The following is a 7382-nucleotide window of genomic DNA, read 5'->3' on the forward strand; positions in this document are numbered from 1 at the left end:
CTGTTTTCAAATTGGTCTACATTAAGGCCCAAAGGGTCCAAAATTAAACTTTGCTTGATTTTAACAAAAATTGAATTCTTGGGGTTCTTTGGTCTGCTGAACCTAAACATGTACTTAGATTTTTTATTATGGGCCCAGTTTTTAAGTTGGTCCAAATCGGGGTCCAAAATTATTATATTAAGTATTGTGCAATAGCAAGAAATTTTCAATTGCACAGTATTCAGCAATAGCAAGAAAATAATCTTCAATTGCACAGTATTGTGCAATAGGAAGAAATATCTAATTGCACAATATTGCGCAATAGCAAGAAATTTTCAATCGCACAGTTTTGCGCAATAGCAAGAAATATTTAATTGCACAGTATTGTCCGGTTTTCAAATTGGTCTTCATTAAGGTCCAAATTAATGGTTCCAAAATTAAACTTTGTTTGATTTCAACAAAAATTGAATATATGGGGTTCTTCAATATGCTGAATCTAACCATGTATTTAGATTTTTGATATTTGAGCCCAGTTATCAAATTGGTCCACATTGAGGTCTAAAGGTTCTTTAAGTATAATATGGGTTAAAGTTTTTCCAAATATAATAACGTCATCTAGATAAACGAGACATAATTATGGTGGTTATAAACGTAGTATTAATAAAAATATTGACCCGAAGAAGGTGATGTTCAGTGTTTTCTTTTCTCAGTCAGTATGTAAGTGCAGAACTCACGCCAAACTCTAGTCTGTGACGTCATGAGACATCAGACCGCATTATTTGATTTCATCAAAAATTGAATTCTTGGGGTTCTATGATATGCTGAATCTAACCATGTATTTAGATTTTTGATATTCATGATATTGGACCATAATAGGTAAATGTCCAATTTAAAATTTTTAAGTTTTTAAGTTTAAGTTCTTATAGACCACATTCATTCTGTGTCAGAAACCTACATGTATGTTGTGTCAACTATTTAATCACAATCCAAATTCAGAGCTGTATCAAGCTTAAATGTTGTGTCCATACTTGCCCCAACTGTTCAGGGTTCGACCTCTGCGGTCATATAAAGCTGCGCCCTGGGGAGCATATGGTTAGTTCATGGCAGCCCGAAAGGCCCTATGTGATGTTACGCCATCACATCGTAAACTATTTTAAAAATCTTCTCCTCTGAAACGACTGGGCCAAATACCTTCAAACTTTAACTAAATGTTCCTTAGGGTATCTTGTTTTTTGTTATTATTATAGATAGATATAAACTGTTACAAAATAAATAAAGCAGCAATAATGTTCGACAAAGTAAGATCTACAAAAAAGTTAATGTGACCAAAATTGTGAATTGACCTTTATAGTCAATTTTTAACCATTTTTCCTAAATCTTAGTAATCTATTACAAAAATCTTCTCCTCTGAAACTACTGGGCCAAATTAAGCCAAACTTGGCCACAATCATCTTTGGGGTATCTAGTTTTAAAAAATGTGTCTGAAAGACCCACCCATCTAACCAAGATGGCCACCACGACTAAAAATAGAACATAGGGGTAAAACGCAGTTTTTGGCTTATAACTCAAAACCCAAAGCATTTAGAGCAAATCTGACAAGGGAGGGGTGGGGGGGGGGGGGGGGAAATTGTTTATCAGGTGAAAATCTATCTGCCCTGAAATTTTCAGATTGATCGGACAACCGGTTGTTAGGTTTGCTGTCCCTAAATTGGTAATTTTAAGGAAATAGTTCCGCTTTTTGTTATTATTTTGAATATTATTATAGATAGAGATAAACTGTAAACAGCAATAGTGTACAGCAAAGTAAGACCTTAAAATAAGTCAACATGACCAAAATGATCAATTGACCCCTTAAAGAGTTATTGTCTTCTAAAGTCAATTTTTATAATAATTTTCATAAAATTTGTAAATTTTTACTAACATTTGTAGAATCTATTTTGATATACGATTCCAGTATTTGCTGAATACTGTTTGAAGTTTTCTGCTTAAGAATTTGATTGATTACTCGTAATGAATTATATATTATATATCTATTTTCAACTGTGTTCTTTTTCTAGACATAAATTCATAGAAATTGATCCAAGATCCACCTATTTAGGTGAAAATCATAACTCTATCCTAATTTCATAGACAGAATTTCATAGAAATTAATCTAATATCTATATCCATTAACTAGTTCAAATCACAATTTTAATGATGTGCCTTCAAGCAGTTCATGTGTAAAAAAAATTACTAAGGATGATACTGTGCAGTCAGGGGACTTACTTAAATAAGTGATTTTCTAAATCACTGATTCAAGTAACATTATTTCCATAAAGGTTGGAAGTTAGAGTTGTCTTTCTTTAATAATCACCTATTTAAGTAGTACAAATTAATCACTAAAAGAAGTGATTAAATTTTATTGTAGCTTTAAATATAGAATACTAATGATCCAGGGAGTAATTATGTTTCTAAACTTATCAGGACCAACATATGTGTTGTCTAGGATGACCAGGTCATTTCAGGTGATGACCTTGTACTGAATCTAGGATAATGACATAAAAATCACTTGTTTAAGTATCAGACCTCAATTTCCTTCCCAAAAATCACTTCTTTAAGTATCATTCTTTTAATAACCACCACTAATTTCAACACCCCCTGAACTAACAGTAGAATTTTATTACATAAGCTGAAAGATGAAACCTTGAACTTCACAGGAAAAATACTCCCACTGCTGGGAAAAATCTTTTTAAGAAAGTATCAGTTCATTATGTTAAGCCATTATTATAGCATTTTTTCAATTAAAATAGAATTTTCAGCTAAATGATAGCATCTGAAAGGCATAAACCTTGCTACTTAAAAGAAGCAAAAAGTTATTATTTTTTTTTTTTACTAATTAAAAGACATATTATTTAAACATATGTGTTTAAAATTTTGAAAAAACTACAAAATCCCAATTTGTGACAAAACCTCATTTGCTACTCAAATAAGTGATTTAAAAATCACTTATTTGAGTAAGTCCCCTGACTGCTGTGGATTCATTTGTTTTCGAGGATATCAATTTTCGTAGATTGAAGAGATTTTGTATATTTCACGGATATTTGTTTTATGGTTTTGTCAAAGTCTGTATACAACCTGATGGCACATTTGTAATTATTTACAATTATGGTTCATCTGTTTCAATGAAAACCAAGAAAATTGGTATCCCATGATATAATGATTCCACAGTAAACATTTTCAGCATGAATGATGAAGTTTAATGACATTCTGTTCTTTTTTCAGATTGACATATCCATAGAACATGCAGTTAGCCTAGACAAACAGGAAGAGAAAGGTCTCTAATTCAGTTCTCTTTGAAGTTCAAGGTCTTTTTTAATCTAAATTATAATGGGAAGATGTGAAAGGTAAGTTTTAAAGTTTGTAAGTGTTCAAAATATGTTATTCTAACAAAATGTGCTGTTTCACAAATAAATTACTCTGTCTCGTAGACACTTATGTAGCAATAAGGCCACTATATTGGTGTATGAAATTATTGTAAGCTGTATTTGCCTGACAGGTTAAACTGACCATGCGGTCATTTTCATGGATCTTTTATGGATCTAGTTTATGTATTATTATTGAAAAAAGCATCAAACTTTCAATCATAAGTAAAGCAGGCTTGGTAGTTGTTAATTTCTGTGTCATTTTGGTTCTTGTGGAGAGTTGTCTCATTGGCAATTATACCACATCTTCTTTTTTATATGACATTTGAATGTTGCATTTTATATTTATATACGTATTGCAATCACAAATTAGCTGGCCAATTGTTTATTAGCATCCATGTTCACAAATAACTACATTTGTGCAATTAAGGGACATGCTAAGGACGACCTTTTAATGCCCCGCAGTAGTTTTACTCTTAACCTTCTGTATGACTGTACATCCTTCCAAACCTCCGAAAGTTGGTTACTGTTCTCAAACTTCAGTTTTCCTCAACCAAATGTTATGATACTGATACATAATGCTTATACCAAAAAACACAGATCAAGTTTGAATTTTGGTGGTGTCATGTACTGTAACCGTTCTAGAGTTATGCCCCTTTACAAACAAACAAAAATGCTGAAGCTTTATTTCAATGTTCTCACTTTAGTTTGCCTCTAAACCAAATGCTGTGAAACTAATACACAGCAATGCTTATTACCACAAAATACAGATCAAGTATGAATTAAGGGGGTGGCGTCACTTAACTGTTCTGCAGTTATGTCCCTTAACAAATGAATTTATAGTTTCTGTTCTCTAACTTTAGTCTGCCTCAACTAAATGCAATGAAACTTATATACAATGCTTGTTATCACATAATACACATGTACAGATCAAGTTTGAATTTTAAGGGTGTCACTTAAACTGTTCTAGAATTATGCCCCTTCACAAATTGAATGATTGCTGGAATTTTCATTTCAATTCACTAACTTTAGCTTGCCTCAACCAAATGCTATGATATTGTACACAATACTATTCACCACAAAATACAGATCAAGTTTGACTTTAAAGATTGTCACTAAATTTTCTAGAGTTATGCGCCTTTGAAAATGGAAAAATTACTGAATTTTTGTTTCCCTTCTCTAAGTTTGCATAAACCACATTTTATGGAATTTGTACACAATACCTATTACCACTAAATCAGATTAAGTGTTTTTGGTGGAGTCACTTTTATCGTTCTTCAGTTATGTCCTTTTATAACTTTATATGATATACAAGCAGGGGCATCATCTGTGATCCTTTGATACATTCCCTATTTAATTTTTTGTTATTATTTTGATTTTTTTGGTGTTGGAGCCAATAAATGCCCATTTGTTTGTAGGTAAAAACATCAAGAATCGATAAAGTAAACACACACATATATATATATATATATATCAAAAAATTAAAACACCAGATTAGAAAAAAAAGATTCAGTATGATTGCTTAGGAAACAACCGCCATAATAAGAAACAAAATTTAAATATCATTAGAGTGGTAAGTCTTCAATTGTTGAACAAAACAAATGACATACAGTAAGCCATGAAAGACATGTGATAACAAATTCATCTATTATCATGATTATAAGACAGAACAAAATATGCTGTAAAAAAAAATCATGAGTAATATGCCTGAAGGACTTTAAAATATTGAACTTGAATTGACTTTTCTTTGTAGGATGCATAGAAATCTTTGGAGGACAAATTGGCGTGAGTCTAAAAAGACACAGATTTGAAGATAAGCGAGAGAAAAAGAGTGACAAACATAGTTTGAAGGACTAAAGACTTCCTGATATCTTTCAAACTGTTATTTTGTTATAAATGTAATAATGCAATATCATCTTATTTGTATAGGTATACATCCTGTAAATCTTGCTGATGCCTTTTAGCTCCTTAAGTGCAACCACTATTTAGTAACATTGTTGTGATTGTAGTTCTATATGTGAGCATATTAGTTAACTAGACTGTCATTGACTGTAGTAATTGCATATATACATGCATTATTATATACCATACTTATCATCAATCTTAGTCTTTTTAATTCAGAAGTAATTTTTAAAACAAGTTATTCTAATCAGACTAACCTATTATATGCACTTTGTCAAATATAGCAAATATGTTGCAAATGTGGTGCAATAGAGAGCAACCTTTATATTTCTTAGAAAATACTTTTTTTCTGAACTGTAATGAAAAGTATGGTTATATAATTAAAATCCTTTTTTTTGTAAGTGAGACATATTTTCTATGAATCATAATATTTTAACAAATATTAGAAACAAATTTACATAAAAAAATCTTTTGTATCAAAATTCTGTGTTGTATAAAAATCTTAAAAGATTTTGTTTTTTCAGGATATTTCCCAATATGTTTAAGAAATCAAAATTCTAAGTTTTGGCTTGTAGATTTTATTTCGGGATTTTTCCCGAAATGGGAAAAACAAATCTATGCACCAAAATAAATAAAGTGTGTGCCTGATATTAGATTTATATTTTCGGGATTTTTCCCGAAATGTGAAAAGAAATTATTAGTCATGAGATCTAGCATATACATTGAATCCTCGGGATACATCCCGAAAATATTTGCAGACATCTGTGTTATACATTTTGTACTTAGTTTATTTTTGTCGGGATATTTCCCGAAATGTGTTTCAGATTTTTTTTTTAAACGCTTTGCCAACATATATGTCCTAAAATTTAATGTTGAAAATGAGTTCGGGACATTTCCCGAATAAATAGTTGTCATATACATTTTTTTACCACAAATATTTCATTACTTTCATATATTTTAGGAAATTTCCCGAACATTTAATGTAAGTTTTATCAAATATAAGAATAAAAACATGGAATATTGTAAAATTTGTGTATTTCTTTATGAAATCTGCATTCATTTATAGTAAACATTGAAAAAGATTATAAAAAGGAATAAAATGGATTTTACTCTTTTAAAATAGAGTCTGTTTTCACATGTTTAGCATAGAATCAACACAAGGGTACATAATCCTTAAGCGAAGGTTATTTGTAGTCATAATCAAACACAAGCTGATTTCTTGTTCATTTTGGAATTTTCAGAGCATTGTGTTTTTTTTATGGCGTTTGTTATTGTTGTTTACAGATGGGTGCGGTCCTAACCTTGACAAAAGTTAACTTAGAGTTAACTTGTTGACTGCTTTCTAAGTTAACTTGAGAATTTTTAAGCAGTCAAGCAAGTTAACTTCGTCGTTGGTGGACCAGACCTACGGTCTGCTTTTTTAGGACTGCTGCAGACCTATCGACAAGTCTGCTCCAGACCAGACCTGTGGACAAGTCTGCTTTTGACCAGTCCTGAGGACAGGTCTGCCCCAGACCAGACCTGTGGACAAGTCTGCTTTTGACCAGTCCTGAGGACAGGTCTGCCTCAGACCAGACCTGTGGACAGGTCTGCTCCTGACCAGACCTGAGGACAGGTCTGCTTTTGACCAGACCTGTGGACAAGTCTGCTATTGACCAGACCTGAGGACAGGTCTGCTTATGACAGATTATCGTTATAAGAGTTTTCATATCAGCCTTGAGCTTTCCGCATGATTAAAATATGTAAACAACATTCGCATTGTTTTTCCACTGATATCATTTATTATTTACTCGCTAGACTCTACTAAATATTATACAAATGCTCTCTTTTATTTGATATACTTGTATTCTTATATAAATAAAAAATGGCTATATGATCACACAGAGTTTTTTTTTATTAGAAGGCGGATAGAAAGGTTATCCAACGCATCGGAACAATATTCTTATATCACGGGATATCGGCAACATTGTTCACGTTACTTCGTTCCCCGTTGTTTACCTGTCCCTTCCTAAATTTTACTTTATGCATAAATTTATACTTGCATGGATATTTCATTGATATTCAACTTGTTTGCATTGGATTTACTATTCTATTTCCCGC

The 7382-nt window shown here is 31.7% G+C and overlaps 1 long non-coding RNA gene across 1 annotated transcript in view; it reads left to right on the plus strand.

The window, feature by feature from the left end:
• The window catches only part of LOC139524358 (uncharacterized), a 37884-nt gene extending 31495 nt beyond the window's left edge, over nucleotides 1-6389 (plus strand). The window contains exons 2-3 of the long non-coding RNA XR_011664777.1: nucleotides 3241-3362; nucleotides 5134-6389. This is a non-coding gene — a long non-coding RNA (uncharacterized lncRNA). The remainder of the gene's footprint in view (nucleotides 1-3240; nucleotides 3363-5133) is intronic.
• Nucleotides 6390-7382: the final 993 nt, after the last annotated feature.

The sequence above is a fragment of the Mytilus edulis genome, chromosome 5, assembly GCF_963676685.1.
Source record: "Mytilus edulis chromosome 5, xbMytEdul2.2, whole genome shotgun sequence".
In the NCBI taxonomy this organism is placed as follows: domain Eukaryota; kingdom Metazoa; phylum Mollusca; class Bivalvia; order Mytilida; family Mytilidae; genus Mytilus; species Mytilus edulis.